The 19,649-nt window shown below is 41.9% G+C and overlaps 1 protein-coding gene across 8 annotated transcripts in view; it reads left to right on the forward strand.

Annotated features, from left to right (window-relative positions):
• The first annotated feature begins 76 nt into the window (after positions 1 to 76).
• The window catches only part of DCUN1D3 (defective in cullin neddylation 1 domain containing 3), a 33,763-nt gene continuing 14,190 nt past the window's right edge, over positions 77 to 19,649 (forward strand). Inside the window, exons 1-3 of one of the 8 annotated variants that reach the window (XM_082645196.1) lie at positions 77 to 369; positions 4,725 to 4,816; positions 5,710 to 5,883. The gene's annotated coding sequence lies outside the window, so the exon portion shown is untranslated. Of the gene's footprint in view, positions 370 to 570; positions 686 to 4,635; positions 4,654 to 4,724; positions 4,817 to 5,709; positions 5,884 to 19,649 lie in introns of those variants that run through there. The other 7 variants (XM_082645195.1, XM_082645198.1, XM_082645197.1 and 4 more) reach the window with 7 other exon arrangements.

Genomic DNA, 19,649 nt, shown 5'->3' on the forward strand with positions numbered 1-19,649 from the left:
AGGTCTTTGCCCTTACTTGGCGACGGCTTCGTACGTCTTTGCGTACGTCGTGACGCAAACTGCCACTCTTTCCCTTCCCGCCCCTCTCCTATTCCGCGTCCTGGAGCGGGCGGCTTGCGGGGTTACCGGAAGTGATGATGCAGGAGGCGATGGAGAGGGCGGGGCTTCGGGGCGGCCCCCGCCGGTGGGCCGCAGATGAAGAGGAGGCGGCGGCAGTGGTGGAAGAAGAGGCGGCGGCGGCGGGGGCGGCGGCGGCGGCGGCGGCGGTAGGGAGCCTGGAAACGCGAGCGGGGATGGTAGGTGTTTTGGACCCGCCGGGCCGCCGTCGTTTCCAGAAAGGGTTTGACTGGAGGAACCTCTGGAGCAGCTGTGAGTTTGAGGGGGGGTTGAGGAAAAGGGGAGGCATTGGAAGATGAAGGGGCGGGGGTTGGGTACCTTCGAGAAAGGGGGGGTGGTGGAAGGGGAGGAGTGGAAATCGGCGCCTTGTCTGGACTGGTCCCGCTGGAAGAGAGGAGGCTGTGAGGGGAGCCTGTGGCGTGTCAGCCGCAGGGCTCAGAAAACTTACCTACTGTCCCTGCCTCCCTACCGCCAGCACCCCTCAACCCAGGGCCTGGGGTTCGGGGGGCCGGAGCTGCCCTGAAGGGAGTGCAGCCTCTGGTCCTCTGCCCCTTGTAAGCGCCGTGAGGTAGGAGCCCAAGCGAGAGGTGGTGGGTGAATCTCCAGCTCCCTCCGCCCTCATTTCCCTCCCCACCCCCATCTTTCTCTTTAATCATTAACAGCCCTGGAATTAAGGGGCTCAGACCTGGAGGCCTTCCTATGCACCTTTGCTATAAACGATAACCATCTGTGCCTGAGGTAATGGGGCTGGAAGCTTTGCCAGTATCCTGTATAGGAAGTGGGGCAGGGTGACAAATGTATTGTGTTTTTCCGTTGCCCCCTCACCCCCCATCCTCTCCCTTGCATACCCCTCCTTTCCACTTTAGTTCTCCGTGACTAGGTGGTAATCCTGGTGGGTTTTGTTGTTGTTGTTTGTTTTTTCTTTATCGCACTTGGTATCTTGGTTACCTCTTTTGAATTTGGTGTTCCACCTCCATCCCAGATCTTAACTGCAAGCTTTGTAATACTTCAGTTACAAGCTGTGTGTCTTTGGGAGTACCTCTCAAAGCCTGGTCGCTCCCGATTAAGATGAGCGTTTTCTTCTATGAATACTGGAATTCCAAAGCCCTTGCAAGGATTCCTAAATGGCATCATAGCCTAGGAATCAAGGTCTCTTGCTCTAAATACTTTGTGTGTGAGGAATTTAAATGTTGTCAACTCTTTCCAAAGTGATTTGATGTTAGGCTAATTCTGGATTTCTGTGTTTCTCTCCACCCACACTTCATGATGCACTTTGGAGAACAGAAAACCCCGTATTACTTTTTTGTTTCTCCAATTGGACAATAGCTCTTTTATCTTCTCCATTTGCGTGTCTGGCACACAAGTCTTCAGTGACACATTTGGCTTGTGCTGATTCCCATCTTATTTATTTAGCTTATTCTTTGTGTATAGGTGGTCTTAAACGAGACAATGTGATTTGCTTAGTTTTGTTCTGAGGAAGAATACAAACCAGTAACGGCTGTGAAAAAATTATTTGAGAAAAAAAATTATTTGAAGAAAGCAAAGAATGATTGGAAAAGAAGGTCTCTTTGTTGATGTTCTGTTGGTTTAAGGGGAAAAAAAGTAGTGCTACTTTAGCCTGTTGTAGGGATTTCAGAGTGAAGTGTAATGATTCCTAGTTTGGTGTTGATATTTTCTTTGGAAATCCTCTGTTGAGTCTGGCACTGTATTTTCTGAAGAACTTGAAGAGATGGTGCCCAAATTTAGGGATCCTTTGAATAGAAAGTGTCCGTAAATCCTGTTCCTCTGTAACTGAGTTTATGTGCATATTGCTAGAAGAATTATCACAACGGGTTCCATCCTACTCATCAGGGCTTTCAAGCCTGATAAAACAGAATATTTAATGCTTTGATTGTACAAGTAACAGCATGTTTAGATGTTTCACAGAAATGCAACAAAAGAAAAAAATGACTACTGTTCTCACCTTAGCTGATTTGGAATCATTGAATAAAAAGTCCAAAATTCATTCATTCATGCAACAAACATTTATTGACCGGCTACTGATTGCTAGCCAGTATTTCGGGCAGTGGGCATACAAAGGTGAAAATAGCAGTAAGGTCCACGCTCTCATGGAGCTTACCTCGGAGTGTGGGGTGGGGACAGATAAATAAGCAAATCGGACTTTGATAAGTGCTGAAGAAAATAAGAGTGTTGTGATAGAAAGTGTCTGACTGGGATACAGTCTAGACCTTTCTGAGGAGGTGACACGTAAGCTGAGCTTTAAATAAAAAGGAGCCAGCCATGCAAAGATATGGGAGGAGCCTTCCAGGTTTAGGGACTAGCTAGTGCAGAAACTGGGCTAGAGTGAGTTTGGCAAGTTCCAGGGAGTAGGGAGAAAGGGGAGGTGGAGGAGGTTGGGGAGTAGGGAGGCAGTAATAGCAGAGTCTAGTGAGCAAAGAGGAGAGTGAGAAGAGTCTAGGTCAGAGAGGTGGAGGCCAGGCTCAGAATAGGTAGGCAAAATAAGAGGAAGAAGGAGAAGGAAATAGAAAATCATGTTCCTTTTTAATTCTGTTGCCTTTCCTAGAGTCTCACCACACGCTACTTTGAGGGTACTCTTGGACTGTTACAGGAAAAAAAAGTCACCCTGCTGAGAGTGGGAGAGGAGGAGGCAATGGTCATCTGGGTCTTTTCTGGCAGATGAATCTCAAGCCATGTGTTAAGAATTCAGCGAGATGTTCAACTGAGAGATTGCCTTTTTCCTTACAGGATTTTGCCTTATACACTTTTAAAAATTGCATAATGAGCGCCCCAAATGTGTTCTAGTGTATGAACCCTCCTTTGCTTCCAGCTGTGAATTTAGGGCTGAAGGTTGGGCAAGTGATAATAATATGCCCCTGTTGGTCTACAAAGATGACCATTAGGATCTAAGTTTGAAGTTTTTTTTTGTAGGGAGGCGGGTTTTATGTTGCAATATTTCCACTCTTGTCTGATCCACCTGATGACTAATAACACTCAGCTGAGGTGTAGGTTGGTGCTAAAAGTTTACATTTATCCAATGTAATCCACACTCAGTGGATTACATTAGATAAATGACCATTGTGGGCATAATCCCACTCTGTGGACATCTTTGGGCTGGCATGTAACCAAGTGATGTAACCTACTTTTGCCTTCTGTTGGGGCCATTCATCTCCAGTAGTCAGCTGCTTTTCAGCCTCACCTTGACCAGATTGTCCACTTGAGAGGCCCAATCAGGATTCCTTTTTGATTTGGCCCTCTTGAGCCATGACACAGTGGGCCAACAGAAAGAATATGCTGTTTTCTTCTTTTGAACACCACAACAGTGACTAGTGTGTTCTTTGAGTGAATTGGCCCTTTGAGCCAGGCAGTTGAGAGACTTAAATATTGCTGAGGCTATTTGTAGTAAAGTTAGTATCAGAAATGCTAAGTAAGACCTTTTAGTGTTTGGGAAAAATGAATCAGAAATTTTGGACTTGTCACCTATTTTAGGTTCTAATAATTTACTAGCATGGGTAGATGGATTATCAAAAATAACTTGAATAGTTTCCTGGGCAGTCCTGGGGTAATGAAGGGGATGGAGTTGAGCCTGTACTGACTTACTGAATCCCAACTTCAATGCAAATAGGAAGTCTTTTAGTTAGCAAGCAAGTGAACAGCTAGGACCAGGCAAACAATAGACTCCACCCTTTATACTGCAGAGTAACTCTAAGAAACTGAGAATTGAAAAAATATATATATATATTATATATATGGTTTTGGCCTAGGTTGAAGAATTTTGGCCTCTGTGTCCTAATGCTGGATTTTAAATGCTGTTATTAAGCTGTCCACTGTTCATCTTCATTTTAATAGTTCTTATAACTCAAGTATGAAAGTATCCCATAGGCTGAAATTTCATCAGCCAGTTTGGAGACTGGTGGCTCTTTTCTAATTTGTGAAAAAAGGGGGCGGATGGGCAGGAGGGGACTTGAATACAGGGAGAAGCCATCGACTCCTACGTTGGCCACTAATTGTGTTTGGGAAAGAATCCACAAATCTAAATGAATTTAGATTCTCAGAGCTGAACTGGCCTTTTATTTATTTATTTATTTATTTATAAAATATTCATCTATTTATTTGGTTGCGCCAGATGGGCTCCTTTGTTGTGGCACGCAGGCTCCTTGGTTGCAGCATGTGAGCTCTTAGTTGTCGCACGCATGTGAGATCTAGTTCCCTGATCAGGGAATTGAACCCGGGCCCCCTGCATTGGGAGCATGGCATCTTAACCACTGCACCACCAGGGAAGTCCCCTGAACTGGCCTTTTAACCTAGGGTACTAGTGGATTTGTTTCTTAAACTCCCAGGGCTTTTGGACAAACTCTTCTGAAAGAAGAATTGATGCCACTTACTTTTGGAGTTGTGGGTGTTATGCATTGCATTAGATGACTTAAAATTAATCTGATTTTGCTACTGTTTTGATATCTTTACAGTAAGGACAGTTAATTGTACGCTGGCTGCCAGTTGTTTTAAGATGAAGATGTGATAACTCAGATTGAAACAATGGTAATTATGTGGTGACTCCTATTTCCCCAGCTCTTGATAACTTACAGTTACCTCTTTGTGTCTATTTACAGATGTTGATACCAGTGAACCAGGATCAATTCTCCCTAAATGTTGGAACAGTGTTCTGAAGCTCTCTGCACAATGGACCAGGGTGTTTTATTGAGTTAGTGTCTTTCAATTAAAATCTAGTTTTACTAGTTCTTGTATCTGTTTTTCTAGGTGAATGATTAGTGAATGATTACAAATAAGAACTTAACATATTAATTTAGTGGAAGTGGCTCAAACTCTAATTCTTTGAGGTTGTGATATGTAGAAAGGAGAAAATGGGAGGGGGGACATGCCAAATCCTCTTCTTTAAGATGTGTGCAAATGAAACTATTTAAATACCATACATCAGAATAGGGAAGCTCAGTAAAGGAATCTTGAGGTGGTAATTAGCCCTTGTAGCAAAGTAAGCCATCTATGGCCAGCACCCTGATACCAACCTGATTACACGAAAAAGTAGGCATCATGTTGACAACTCCTGACTTCCCGATGGCTTGTCCTTGCTCAGGAGTGCCCTTTGACCCGTGCTGTGTTGGTGGGTTTCAGGCTGAATTGCATCGTGGAAGCTTAGGTTGCATAGTGCTGGGAAGCATAATCAATGTTCCTGTTCTCCCTGCTCTGCTGGAGGGCTCAGCCTCAGGGCCTGGGCCCTGGAAATAATTCCGTCACTGAGGCCTGGAGATCCAGACCAGATATATGATGACTGATCAAGGATCTTGGATAACATCACTGCATAGTGTAGGACTTCTCATTTTTGCCCTAATCTCTGCTGGTCAGTCTAGGAGACAGTGTGTTGGAAACACTTGCTTTCCTTATTTTAGTAGTAGATTGCTTCCACCATATCAAGACCGTAGGGTTTGGTTATAGCTTTTAGCTCTTGTTGGTTGATGAAGGGTTTGGATTCTGCAGTGTTTGCCTAAAGTGGGTTGGTGTGTGACCTGTAATTTTGATTCTGAATAAGACTCAAGTCATAGCATTTACTATATTGAATGCATTTAATTCTTTCTCCAGTTAAGGAAGAAGCAGGAAGAAGACCCTCAAAGAACCTTAGAATATCTGGCATGATAGTTTTTCAAACTGGGCTATGCGGAGCCCTCTCAGGGGTCATTTCTGGAGTATGCCCCCTCATCTCGCTGTCTTCCTTCCACTTCACTGCCCCCCCCACCATGCTTCACTCTGCAGAAGGTACCTTGATATTCTGTTCTATTGGGTTTCCCCGTAAGATTTCAGTCAATCAAGATGTTTTGAGGCTGAAAACAGATCAAAAAGCAGTAGGTAAATGGAAATCTAGAAAGGTTAGTAAACTTGCTTAAAGTTACAGAGCAAGGTACTGGCAGCTACAGGACTAGAATAGGACTTTCTCTGCACTAATTTTGTTTTCTCATTTACATTGCCTCACATATGTCATTGTAGGCACTCAATGGAGTTTGAGTTTAATTGAATCCTTGGTGTTTGGTCTTTTATATTACTGCCTCTTTACTCAAACATTTTGTCACACACTACTGTTCTTTCAGAGAAAAATCCTTATAACCAGTTTTGAAACATAAGTGAAGTTATTGATGGTAATGGTACTAGTAAGTAGCTGGCCTTTCCTCCTCAGAATATTTCTGAAAGTGATGATAGTACTTTCAAACAGAAGTGGAGGCTTTATCACTCTAAGTTCTTAAGATAAGCTAGTGGCATGCTGTCCAGAATGCCTGTGCAAAATGCTGACCTCGGGCTTCCCTGGTGGCGCAGTGGTTGAGGGTCCGCCTGCCGATGCAGGGGACGTGGGTTTGTGCCCCGGTCCGGGAGGATCCCACATGCCGCGGAGCGGCTGGGCCCGTGAGCCATGGCCGCTGAGCCTGCGCGTCCGGAGCCTGTGCTCCGCAACGGGAGAGGCCACAACGGTGAGAGGCCCGCGTACCGCAAAAAACAAAACAAAACAAAACAAAAACTGCTGACCTGAATATTCCCATTTCCAGTGACCTGCCCTGGAATCTGAAAAGGAAAATCCAGGTATACCCACTGACAGAACAGCTTTAGAATGGCTCTGTGGAAATAACTACAATCACCATATTCTTTTTTCTAAAAAATCTGTGAAGCAAATTTGTTTTCAGTTAAACATTTACTTTATATCTACTTGATGACTACGTAGTGGCTCCTCTTTAAATAGGAGGGAAGGCGAGGAATACCACTGCAGTGAGGGTGCTGGGACCCTAGCAGCATGGGTTCTAGGTGGCAGGATTGTGGACATGCTAGAAGTTCCAGGTCCTCAGAGGAGGCATTTTCCCCAGTTGTGGTGATATTTTCTTTATTCTAAGTGAGTGTAATTCAGAAGTGAGGAGTCATGTGTAGTGAATGTTCTGTGTTCATTTTAAAGAATGTTTCTGTGGTTCTTTTTCTCCTAGTAAATTAGTTTTTCTTCGAAATAACTAGTCACTTGTCTAGTCATTTGCTCAAAACAGTTGGTTATAGCTGATGTCTATGGTAGGAGAATTTTGCTTGGGGGTTTACTAACATTTTATGAAAGAGAAAAGTCTAAGGACCTTTCTAGAGACATTTAGATAGGTGGGTTCCATTGTGGGGAGGAGAACATGTAAGGGAGCCGGCCTTTGCGGGGCAGGGTGGTGGTGGTGATATTGTGGGCTGTGTGTACAGGGTGAAGAGAAATGCCCATTGATGGTCCAGCTGGGGAAGGGTGGAAATTGCTAACAATGGCACTTGATGGGGGAAGAGTGGGTCAGGAAGGAGCAGGCCCACAAGATTGCCCAGTGCCAGGGAGCACCACTCACAAGGAGGGGGATGGGGACCTATGGAGTTGAGTAATCCATTGGCCCTGACCAGGACCCTGACCACAGTACTCTCTCCCCTGACTGGAAAGTGTATTCCTGATGGGGAGGGTTGAGTGCAGGGATGCAGTATCCGGTTTGACCAGATTGATCTTCAAGATTGACTAGTTGGTCATGATTGACTGCTTATGGAGTACTGGCCTAACTTTTTTGAGATCTCTCTTTTGACTTTTGCTTTTGACAAATAAGAAGTTGGTAAACAAGAGGGAATGTAATGTCCCTGGGTCTGTTAGAGTTTGAGTTAAAGTACATATTACTAGGTGGTGATGATTGTCATTTAACAATGTCTGTTATCCAAAGGGAACAGTTACATGTAAACTATTGAGGTAATTCATGATTCTCTTTTGGGGACTATAATAAATGGGAAATAAATCACAACTAAAATGATTAATTAAAGAAAATACATTTTGACTCCATATTTCTACAACATTCCCTGGTCTCTTTAGCAGGTCAAATTAATTCTTTAGTCATTTAAAAGAAATTTTATTCTACCAGGTACTCGTGGATCTGACAGAAGACCAAATTTCCTTCTAGTGCTGAAAACAGCAAACACTACTCTGAATTGGTGACAGCTATAGATTTAATGATTGGATCAAGTATGGAGGTGGCTTCTAAGCATCAGTTAAGTTGGTTGTAATGTGGACCTCTTTTTCTGAGGTTGATTATGTCATTCCTGCAACAATTCTCTGACATCACTGAGTGTCCAACAGTTCACTTCTGACACAAACTGCCTGGAGTTTGTGCAGACCCCATAGGCTAATGACTCAGTCTCACAAGATTGCCCCACTTCAGGTGCCAGCCCCAAGTATCAGGTTGTCTCAAGTTACCTACCTGCGCTTCTGCCTGGCAGAGTACAAATTTCCCACGACCACCCTCCCCCAGGTTCGATAATTTGCTAGAACATATGACTCATAGAGCTGATAAAACATGATATTTATGAATACAGTTTCATTATAAAGGCTATAACTTAGGAACAGCCAAATGGAAGAGATGTATAGGGCAGGATTTGAATTGCGGGCACAGAGCTTCCGTGTCCCCTCTGAGCATGCCAGCCTCCCAGGACATCAATGTGTTCACCAACCCTGAAGCTCCCCTAGCCTTGTTTCAATTTCAGATGAGGTTCCTTTGTGTAGGCAAAATTGATTAAAGCATTGGCCTTTGGTGATGAAACTTCAACCACCCTTCCCTTCCTTATGGGCTGGAGGTGGGCCTGAAAGTTCCAATCATGTGCCTGGTCTTTCTAGTGTGGCCAGCATCTCTCTTAAAACTATCAAAAGGGCCCACCCTGAGTCACCTCTTAGCATAAACTCAGATGTGGTCCAAACCCTGCTCCTTATGAAAAACAAAGGAGCCTATCAGTAAGGAAATTCCAAGGGTTTTAGGAGCTCTGGTAGGAACTGGGGACAAAGACCAAATATATGTTTTATTACATCACATTAATACTCCAGTTTTGCATCCCATAAGTAGGAATAAGGTCACCTAAAGTTGATTTAGATGGTAAGTAACAATATGCATTTACTGTTAATTTGATGGAGGGTTTTTTTGGGGGGGTGTCAAGAGAGTGCCAATTGCATAGCTTCAGATTACAAGGAGCAAACTCTTCCCTCAATCAGTATGAAATGGCACTCCTAGAATGTGTTATATGTTCTTGAATTTAACAGGTGCACTACCTCTAGAGCTCCCTAATGCAAGAAAGGAGCTCACTTATAGGAAATCAGATACACAGAAATCATGTTTCCTTTCAATGTGACTTCAAAGATTCAGGTGTTCATAGTGCACTGGTTAAGAGCTTCGGCCTGGAGTCTGGGTTTGCATTTGAACTTTACCATCGGCTTGCCACTTGACCTTGGATGAGCCACTTAACATCTCTAAGCCTTGTTTCCTTCATGTATTAAGTGAGGATAATAACAGTAAGTAGTTGTGAGGAGTCAGTAAGACAGGATGTTTGCAGGACATGGCACACTGCCTGGCATATAGATAAACATTTAATAACATTAGTTATTATTAGTTACATGCATATATAGCTAAGCTGACAGGGATTGGCAGCTCCCAAAGGGCCAGGAACTATATCATTTTACCTTCTCTTATATGGGAAGTATGGGACAGTGTATAAAACATTGCTAGGCACACAGTAGACACAAGTTATCTATCACTCGAAAATAAAACCTGCTCTGGGTATCTGGGAAATACAGGAGTGACTCTGTAATGGAAACTTCCAGCCTGTTTCCAAAGCTGGCCTAAAACCCAGAGATGGAAAATCTTCCTCCTGAAACCATATAGAGCATGCATGAATCTAGCAACGGGGACAGGGGCTCAGTGGCTAGAATATTGTTGGATCAAAAAATGGGAAACTGATCCAGGAGACATTTTTATCATTGGCAGTATGCCTTGAGGTTCAATGAGTTGGGCAAAACCGCATGAGACTTTGGGAAGGAAACAACAGATTTATTTCAGTCGGTCCAGACAATCTTTGAGAGTCAGCTGGCAAGTATCATGTTATGTGTGTTGCTTCTCAGAGAAAATGAAAAACCCGGATCCACTGGCAAAGGGCTTACCAACTGCTTGAGGTTCACTTCTTGGGGAAGTCCCTGAAGGCCAGGTCTAATTCTCCTTGTAGCTTACCCATCTGGAGATTCTATTCTAGTGGACCACCACTGGACTAAGTACTAGATTTTAGTCTAGACTCTGCCACCAGTTCTATGTGTCCTTGGGCAAGCTATAGCCCCTCTTTGAGTGTTTCCTTAGCTGCAACAAAGGATTTGGGACTAAATCACTGTTTCCCAAAGTGTGGCTTTGGTTACGTTCTTAGTATATGTGCTGCTGAAATGAGCATGCAAGGGTGTGTTTTTTATACTATTGATGGTACATGAGATGATTTTTGCTGGATGAATACTTTTCACTTATTCTATATTTTAATGTGTATTAATGAAAACATAACTAGCATATTAGACCCATGACTTCATGGATGATGTCGCTTAGGGTGATATTTAAAGTGGATGTGATTTTTTTTTTTAAGCTTTTAAGAAAAATCTTAGGGGAACAGTAGTTGGGATGGTAAATGGATATGTAAGATCATAAAGGTTGTGTAGGAATGGCTGAAGTTTATAAGTTCTGAGACTCAGTAATTCTAGTGCAGTGATGTGGCACCTTCATGAAGACTTTGTGGTGATGGACACAATAGGACAGGTCCAAATTTGAGTGGCTTTAAAAACTTGCCTAACTCAAGCAAATTGACAGATTTATATTTGTGCATTCATGGTGAAAATGCCCATAAGTTGGTGGTGTAGAGTTTAAATTATCGTAGACATTAGTGGTGGTGGCTTTTCTTAAATAATAAAAAATGAATAATGTTGCTTCCTCTTTCACTTTTAGGAGTTTCCTCGAAACCTGGATTGATCTTTAGTTCCTTTCACCCTTTGCTGTTGGAACTCCCCATTGTAGGAGCTAGGGGTTCCATTTGTTCTGTTGGGGAAGGAGAAAAGGCCATCCCTGTCTCTTGAACGCATGCCTGTGCATGTGTTCTAGGTTCTGGAAGGCCGAGACTCTGTCGCATCCTAATGATCTATACATTACTTCTTGCTGTTAGCTACTTTAAAGGTGCAGTGTGATGTGTGCCCTAAAATGAAGATAAACTCTGAGGCAAGGTTTATTTAAAATTTTGTTTCACTTTTTGAGTATTGGTCATAACTCAGTGTACTGGGGGTCTTGAGAAGTCAAATGAGCAGTGGTAGAAATGAAATAAACTTGTGGGAGGTACTTTCTTTTTAAGCAAAAACCCAGAATAAAAATGAAATCTTGATTGCATAATAGGAGCCAAGAAAGCTGCTTTCAGATGTAGTCTATGGTTCCTTGAGTTTTTCTTTTTCTTTTTTTTTTTTTTTAAGCCTTAATTACCCGTGTTCCCTTGACACTTTCTGTGTATATTAACGCTGTCATCTTTCATTATCCACGTTTGGTTGTTAGCCTCTGTTCTGCAAGTGATTTTGTTCTGTAGTTACCTCAACATAAAGGGCCATGCATCTGGTATAGCTCCTTGTCATAAACTGTTGAATGTTTCAAATTGTAGTTTTTAAAAATTGCTGTAAGGATGGTTCCAAGTCTGTTATCTTTCTGTGTTATCTAGTCAAGATTAGGTTAAAAAAGAACAAAATGGTGACAGTGATGTAACCCAAGATTTTTTTTCTCCTTCATTTTTTTTCCTTCTTCATTTGTTTAATACAAAGTTTCGACATGATTTCATGACAATAAACTCTAAGATGTTTCCCGATTGAGGTGGAATCTAATGTTCCAAGCCAGAAACTCTCAAACTTTGTAAATTTTGGTTTTGTCATTCATACTGTCTTCTCTCCCGAGAAGTAGTGACCTGTGTTATTTGGCACATTGGAAAAGGGAAAAAGCCTGTACTCAGGGCTATATTTTGCAGGATTAAAAATCTCTTTTCTTAGTAAAATCTGTTTCATGACATGCATGACATTCATCCTTTGCACAAATTCACAAGACCCACCTTACTCAAGGTAGATGTCGGGTTTCTGACAGAGTCCATTTCCCTTGGTGCAGAGGCTAGTCATTATTTATAGATAATTGCTGATGAGTGTGGAGATATTCTGAAAGGGGATATGCAGGGGTTGTGACATTTACCTTTGGTCTATAGACTAGGATTTGCAAACCTAGAGTGAGGTTGTTTAATACCTTCTCTTCTTGGGAAATTGCCATTGGATCAATGAGTCTTGGTTAAGATTTCTTGAGGGCAGCTGAATAGTTGGGCTTTTAAAGATGAAAGCCACATAAAAAACTATTCTTTCCCAATCATGCAAATAATTATCTCTGTGGTAGTATAATCTCCATAGAAGTATAAGCATTCAAGACCATACATTTAAAAAGATAAATATAATTTTGAGTCAGAATGAAAGATGTGCAAACATAGTGGTAGAGTTCAAAACCTTTTCAGACCATTCTTACATGTTTCCAGCACCACTTTGGTTTTCTCATGGTAGACTAAGCTTTTTCATCTGGAGTCTTTTCACTTCTAAGGTAAAGCCCTTTTAGGATGCTGGAAACTTGAACTTATATGGTTACCTTCAAGTCAAAAAAAAAGGTGTACTCGAAGACTTTCTTTAACTCTTGACTTTAAACCTCCCTGTCAAAGAACCGGAATTGCTTAATTTATCAGAACATTTGCTTTTCTAAGTTTCCAGCTCACAGCCATTCTGTGGCGTAGCAGAAAGAGATAATAAAAAGTTAAGCAACAGGTAAAAATCTTTTCCTGTAGGCTTTTCCCCATTTGGAAGGAGTTTTTCCTTCCTTCTGAGCAGTTTGGCCTAAGCTCCTCCTTTTTCTGATTTGAAGCTTTACTATTTGCATACAGTGCTTAAATTGACTCACTCAACACCAAGTTCTGAACATCTCCAAGTATTTAGTACTTTTGACTCAGGCTGCTTAAGCAAAAGATTACAATAGAGGCTTAACAGGACAAAACCTTTAAAAACACACTTTAATGGTACTCAAGGTTTGCAAACAGATACGAACTGTTTTCTAAGAAGAACCAGACTATGTAGTTTTCAAGTTAGACATATATGAGCAAGGAACCAGCTTTCCCAGATGGAATGTGGATCATTCACAGAGAATTTCTGAAACTCAACACTTGTCTTCTAGGTCTTGGCCTCCAAACTTGATTCTCTCATCACTGTCTTCAAAGTGAAGTATGTGTAATCTGAATTTTTAAGGGCTAACTCTAGGATTGGATGCATGGTGCTTCAGGAAAAATAAATATGTTTATATGTTGCCAGTTTTTCATTCCAGTAAATTTTAGTGCCTTTTGTGGACCTTGTTCTTAAGGACCTTATAGTATGAAAACAGATAGAACAACATATAGAAAATGTTGTGAAACCTGTGCCCAAAATGTTAGTGCTATAAATGAAGGTGTGAAGGGACAAAGAGGGTCTAGGTCAACTTGAAGGAGTCAGGAGAGGAGTCCTGTGAGAAGTAAAATCTGACCTGGGCTCAAAAGACCAAGACTAGAGAGAGGAAGCATTCCAAGCACAGGTAACAGTATGTGTAAAACTACAGAGGCATGAGAGGCCATGGCATCTTGGGGAATGGCACATGTTTCAGTATGCCTGAGGGATGTGGAATGAGAGCGGGAGAATGACGGTAACTGAGGCCAAATTCAGAAGAGCCTTGTATGCCTTATTAAATTTGGATTTTATTTTGTAGATGAAGGGGAGCTATTAAATCATTTTGAGTAGGGACATGGCATATTCACATGGGCTGTATGTGTGTTAAAAAGATCAATCCAGTGGCAGTGTGGAAGACACTGGAGGGAGCAATCCCAGAAGCAGGTAAACTGTGAGAATACTGCAGTCAAGGTGGCAGGGGGCTGAACTGTACACTTAGGGAGTTAGAATTGACAAGGTTTGGCATAGTCTGGTGAGAGTTTACGGCTTGCACGTCCCACGTGGGTTTTAGGCGGAAGCGTGCTCTGCTCCATACAGTCTCTCAGGGACCCAAGCTGATAGGGGTTCCACTGTCGTGTGCTGTATCGTGTGCTGAACTGTCTTGGCCACCATGGCAAGGGAAGAGATGGCTGGGATGTCATATGCCAGCTCTGTGCTTGGGCTGGGAAATAAGTATCACATCTGTCTACAGCTCACTGTGTCATTTCTGCCTACAGCTGTTTGGCCAGAAATAGATACATTTCCCCATCTAACTGAAGAGGCTGGGACACTGGGGGAGCTGATGGAATGTTGGCTGAGCTTCTCTGTCTGTGCTACAGTGTAGGGACTTGAGTAACGTACTTTATTTCTGAGCTTATTTCCTCTTCTGTAAAATAGGAATATCAAGAGTACCGGCCTCAGTCCCAGAGACTCTTTTAGGAGGATCCCCAAGACACTTTCATAGGATCTGGAAGATCAAATTCTCTTCTTAATAATACTAACATCATTTGTCCTTTATACTTTCATTTTCCCATGAGTTTTATAGAGGCTACATGACATGTTATATCACAAAAGATTGAATGGAGAAGCATATATGGGAAATAAGCTGTCTTCTTTTAAGCCAGACCTTAGGGACATTTGCAACAGTATAAAACAGTGTCACTCTCCTCATTAAGTTTTTGGAAATACAGTTATTTTTCATAAAAATGTTGTTTATGTTAACATGTCATGGTTTATTATTGATATTTTATTTATTTATTTTTTTAGAGACTATTATTTTTTTTCCTATACAGACTTCCCCTTTTCCTAAGTCTTCAATATTTTATTCTTTGTACTGTACATACTTCGATAACCTTGCTTAAAATGCATACATATGTCATATGATAACACATGGTGTGTATTTTTTAATATTTTAATTTAATTTTTTTAAGATTTTTTTTTATATGGACCATTTTTTTTTTTTAATTATTTTATTTATTTATTTATTTATTTATGGCTGTGTTGGGTCTTCGTTTCTGTGCGAGGGCTTTCTCTAGTTGTGGCAAGTCGGGGCCACTCTTCATCGTGGTGCGCAGGCCTCTCACTATCGCAGCCTCTCTTATTGCGGAGCACAGGCTCCAGACGCGCAGGCTCAGTAATTGTGGCTCACGGGGCTAATTGCTCCGCGGCATGTGGGCTCCTCCCAGACCAGGGCTCGAACCCATGTCCCCTGCATTGGCAGGCAGACTCTCAACCACTGCACCACCAGGGAAGCCCTATATGGACCATTTTTAAAGTCTTTATTGAATTTGTTACAATATTGCTTCTGTTTTATGTTTTGGTTTTTTGGCCACGAGGCATGTGGGATCTTAGCTCCCTGACCAGGGATCAAACCCATACCCCCTGCATTGGAAGGTGAAGTCTTAACCACTGGACCGCCAGGGAAGTCCCCAGTTTTTATTTTATATTGGAGTATAGTTGATTAACAATGTTGTGTTAATTTCAGGTGTACAGCAAAGTGATTATACATATACATATATCCTTTTTCTAATTCTTTTCCCATTTAGGTTATTACAGAGTTCCCTGTGCTATACAGTAGGTCCTTGTTGGTTATCTATTTTAAATATAGCAGTGTGTATATTATTGATATTTTAAATGAAGTAATACAATATTTTAAAATTTCTCAGTTAAAAAAAGTACCAACCTCATAGGGTAGCTGTAGGGATTAACTGCTGTCACGACTATAAAATGCCTAGCATTGTGTCTGGCACAATAAATATATTGGAGGCAACCTTTAAGTTTGATCTTGAGCTTTTCTTACTATGGGTCATATCTAATTAGTGGATTATAACCAACAATTAAAAACCAAATAAAAAAAAAGAAATAGCATAAATCAGATTTCATCATTGAAGTGAGAGTAAATACTGCTTAATGAGTGGTATGTGTGTGTATACACACGTGCATTTGGTCAGGATGTAACGTGTTTCTTACTGAAGGTCGCGGTTCAAGTTGGAAAGACAGTGGTGTAGTTCAAGCTCTCATTTTGCAGTGACTGAAAGACTTGCTCTCATTTTGCAGTGACTGAAAGACTTATGCATACTAAACAAAAAAATGACTCTACTGTAGTATGCTTTTTGAAAGAGGCAGTTTAAACTCCGTATTTTTCAAAAGTGTGCTTGAAAAGCATTATCCCTAATTTTGAGAAAGAGTAGAACATGGCTTGAATTTAGAAAGTGTTTATAGATGCCAGTTAGCCCTTTTCACGCTACCATATACACTTCCTGCCTTCTTGGAACTTTAATCCAAGATGTGGTCACTAAAACAGTAACATCTTTTCTGTGCTTGTCATTTCTGACTATCTGCTTGAGAGCCATGAATGTTTATGTTCCATAGTAATAAATAATGTACAATGCATTCAAGTGTTGAATGCATAGTAGAAATAATTGTCTATTATACTAGAATATCATCATAGACAATAAAAAAATTCAGTCAGAAGAACTTACTGGGGAAGGAGTTAATGAAATATTTTCCTTTTTTTTTTTTTTTTTTCCGGCCTGGAAGAAATAAGTATCAAAGTTGTATTTAAGATTGTTAAGTGACTTCTCATAATGAGTAGTGATGTCAGCAAACTGATGTACAGTGAGCAACATGCTGTGTCTTTTTTGGAGCAGTGGTGGATAGTTACGCTTTCATTTTTTTTTTTTTTTTTTTCTTTTTGCGGTATGCGGGCCTCTCACTGTTGTGGCCTCCCCCGTTGCGGAGCACAGGCTCCGGATGCGCAGGCCCAGCGACCATGGCTCACGGGCCCAGCCGCTCCGCGGCATATGGGACCCTCCCAGACCGGGGCATGAACCCGTATCCCCTGCATCGGCAGGCGGACTCTCAACCACTGCGCCACCAGGGAGGCCCGTACGCTTTCATTTTGATAAGCCCATTGGTGACACTGAGTAGTACCCTGGGTGAATAGGAGTTAATACTGGCTGCCTGGCAGAAGTGGATTTGTTATATAATTTATGGTACCCAGAAGCCCTTTGGGGAGGTCTTTATTATTATCCTGACAGTATCCATCTAGGCCTGAAGATTAATTATTGTTGTTCTCATCTAGTTCTACCAGACTGATTCTCATAACTGAAAGGGTAGCAACTTGCTGTTAAATGCTGGCACTTGGCTTTTGCTTTTGACACAAAGGTATGTTAATCAAGAATGGGTGTTAGGAATCCGGAAATGTTTCAGTTAGTGATTTATTGTAGTTTAGAGGCTTTTTTTCCCAGTTAAACTGATATAACTTCTGGAAAATGAGTCAATTCAGGGTTTCAAACGTTTCCTCTTCGACTAGCCTCAAAAAACATTTATTAGCGTTTCTGTCTTGTAAATTGCTGCTGCAATTCATTTGTGTCAGTCCTGCCACTGCTGAAACAAATGCAGGAGTGTCAGTTTAGTTTTCCATCATCTGATACATGGACTTCTTAACTCTATTACTGGTGGACGTCCACTGTTAGTTAAACAAGCCTGTACTATTTTTTAATGACTCCCTGAGAAGTCATGTGGTGGTGTGATCCCTGTCCCCAACTACCAGCACTTAAACTTATAATTTTCAATGTATTGTGTTAAAACAAACTTCTAATTCTGGCTATTTTTCCTTTCAGTTTTAAACCTAAGGTTGGAAGCTCTATTTTTATGAAATACTCTCCTAGAAAAGTTGCTCATGTTGCTACCCCAAATACTGGCCCTGGGGGTGGGGAGAGAACGAGCTGACTGTTTCACATGCCTAGGCAGAATGTGTGGGCTGGTCTGCCAGCCAGCAGAGGTGGAATCTGCCCTTTGCTTTCTTGGCAAGTACGTCTGGCTTTGAAGGCCCTGATTAGGATTTTAGGTCTTGTCCTTTTCTTGCCGTTATATGAAACGTAGTCTATTGTCTCCAGTGGTTCTAAAGAGATGGAGGACCTCGATGGTCCACATCCCTTATCCTCTTTGACAAGGTACGTGCTTCATCCCTCAGACTTAAAAGCCAATCTGTCATCAAGCGAATTTTAAAAAATACTATAGTGGAACAAGATAGCTTAAGAAGTGTAAAACTGGCTGTGAGTTCTTCGTGTTTACTATGTAGTATGCAAAAAAGCTGCTGGCTTTTGCCCTTGCATCTCTAGACACCTTAAATGTGATTTCTTTGTTTATTGTGGTAGAGAAGAAGCAGTTCAGACCAGCAGCAGAAGGTTTTTCACTGACTTCACCTGCTTGGCGAACCCTTGGAACTTCCTAGAGTGCTGCATGGCTATGGCTTGAATAAACTGTCTGGACTTTCACCTTTGCTCAAAGGAGAGGCAGGAATGATTTCCATTATTATGTGAATTTTTTCCCAGGGACTAGGGTACAGGTCAAAAAGAGGCACTATAGGATGAACATCTCCCAATTTCAGCTTCAGATTTTGGCTTTTGCTGTGTTTGAGGTGAAAATTAGCTTGTAAAGTGAGGAGAGATGGAGCTGATACTGCTGAGAAGCTGTGTTTGTATCACATTATATGGTAACTGATGAGGTAGGGAGGAATTGGAACAATGAGACAATTTTGTACTTTCTCTTTGAAGGTAGTGGGGTGTTGAGAGGCAAGGCCTTCAGGAGGAATTGGACCTTAGGAACCAGCTCCTGAGTGGTGAAATGAAGTTCTACTCTGCATGCTTAGGGCTCAGCTTCCTTTACTGTTGAGTATTTGATAACATCATCATATAATTAGAATTGGTATGAATAGCTATCAGATGATATTGAGAACTATGTGCTAGGGTCAGTGCTGAATACACAGTACTCACCATTTATTCAAGCATGAGTTAATACATTTAAAATGTGCATAGGGCTTCCCTGGTGGTGCAGTGGTTGAGAGTCCGCCTGCCGATGCAGGGGACATGGGTTCGTGCCCCGGTCCGGGAAGATCCCACATGCCGCGGAGCGGCTGGGCCCGTGAGCCATGGCCGCTGATCCTGCGCGTCCAGAGCCTGTGCTCCACAACAGTGAGAGGGCCACGTACCACAAAAAAAAAAAAAAAGTGCATAGACTAGTGCCTTGTATAGAAGTGCCCAAGAAATATCAGTGATTATTATTTATTCAGGAGATATTTATCAAAACATTTGCTTACATGACAAAGCTTAGGTGCATAGCCAAAGTAGTGAATAAAATAAAATCCCTGCTCTTGTGGCAGTTACCTTCTAGTAGGGGGAGCGGACAATAAATAAGTTAACATAAGAATTTCAGAGAGTGGTATGTGCTGAAGAAATAAAATAGTGTGCTGGATCGGGGGAGAGGGCACTTTAGATTGGTTGGACAGGGAATGCATCTCAGCATTTGAAAGAGATGCATCTGATATGAAGGAGCCATTTATTCTTCACAGTGACCCTTTGTCCCAATTCTCAGGTGAGAAAACAGAGGCGCAGGGTGACTAAGTATGTGCTGGGAAGTGAATAGAGCTGGGCTGTACAGACCCAGTCATTCTGCATCCGAAGCATGTCCTATCCTTCCCAGAAAGGCAGCTGTAGGAGCTGCAGTATCTGCAGTTGGTTTTGAGTGAAGGAAATGAATGTGGTTGCAGTGCAGGTAAAACGCTCATGCAGTTCAAAAAAGTTGCAATTTCATGGACACTCAGGTGCAAAATTTGAGTATGAGTGTGTGTACATATGTACAGTTTATTTTAGGATCCAAAGCTGTCTTCCGATTTTCAAAGATG

The sequence above is a fragment of the Mesoplodon mirus genome (genome assembly GCF_964341445.2).
Source record: "Mesoplodon mirus genome assembly, chromosome: 15".
NCBI lineage: Eukaryota > Metazoa > Chordata > Mammalia > Artiodactyla > Ziphiidae > Mesoplodon > Mesoplodon mirus.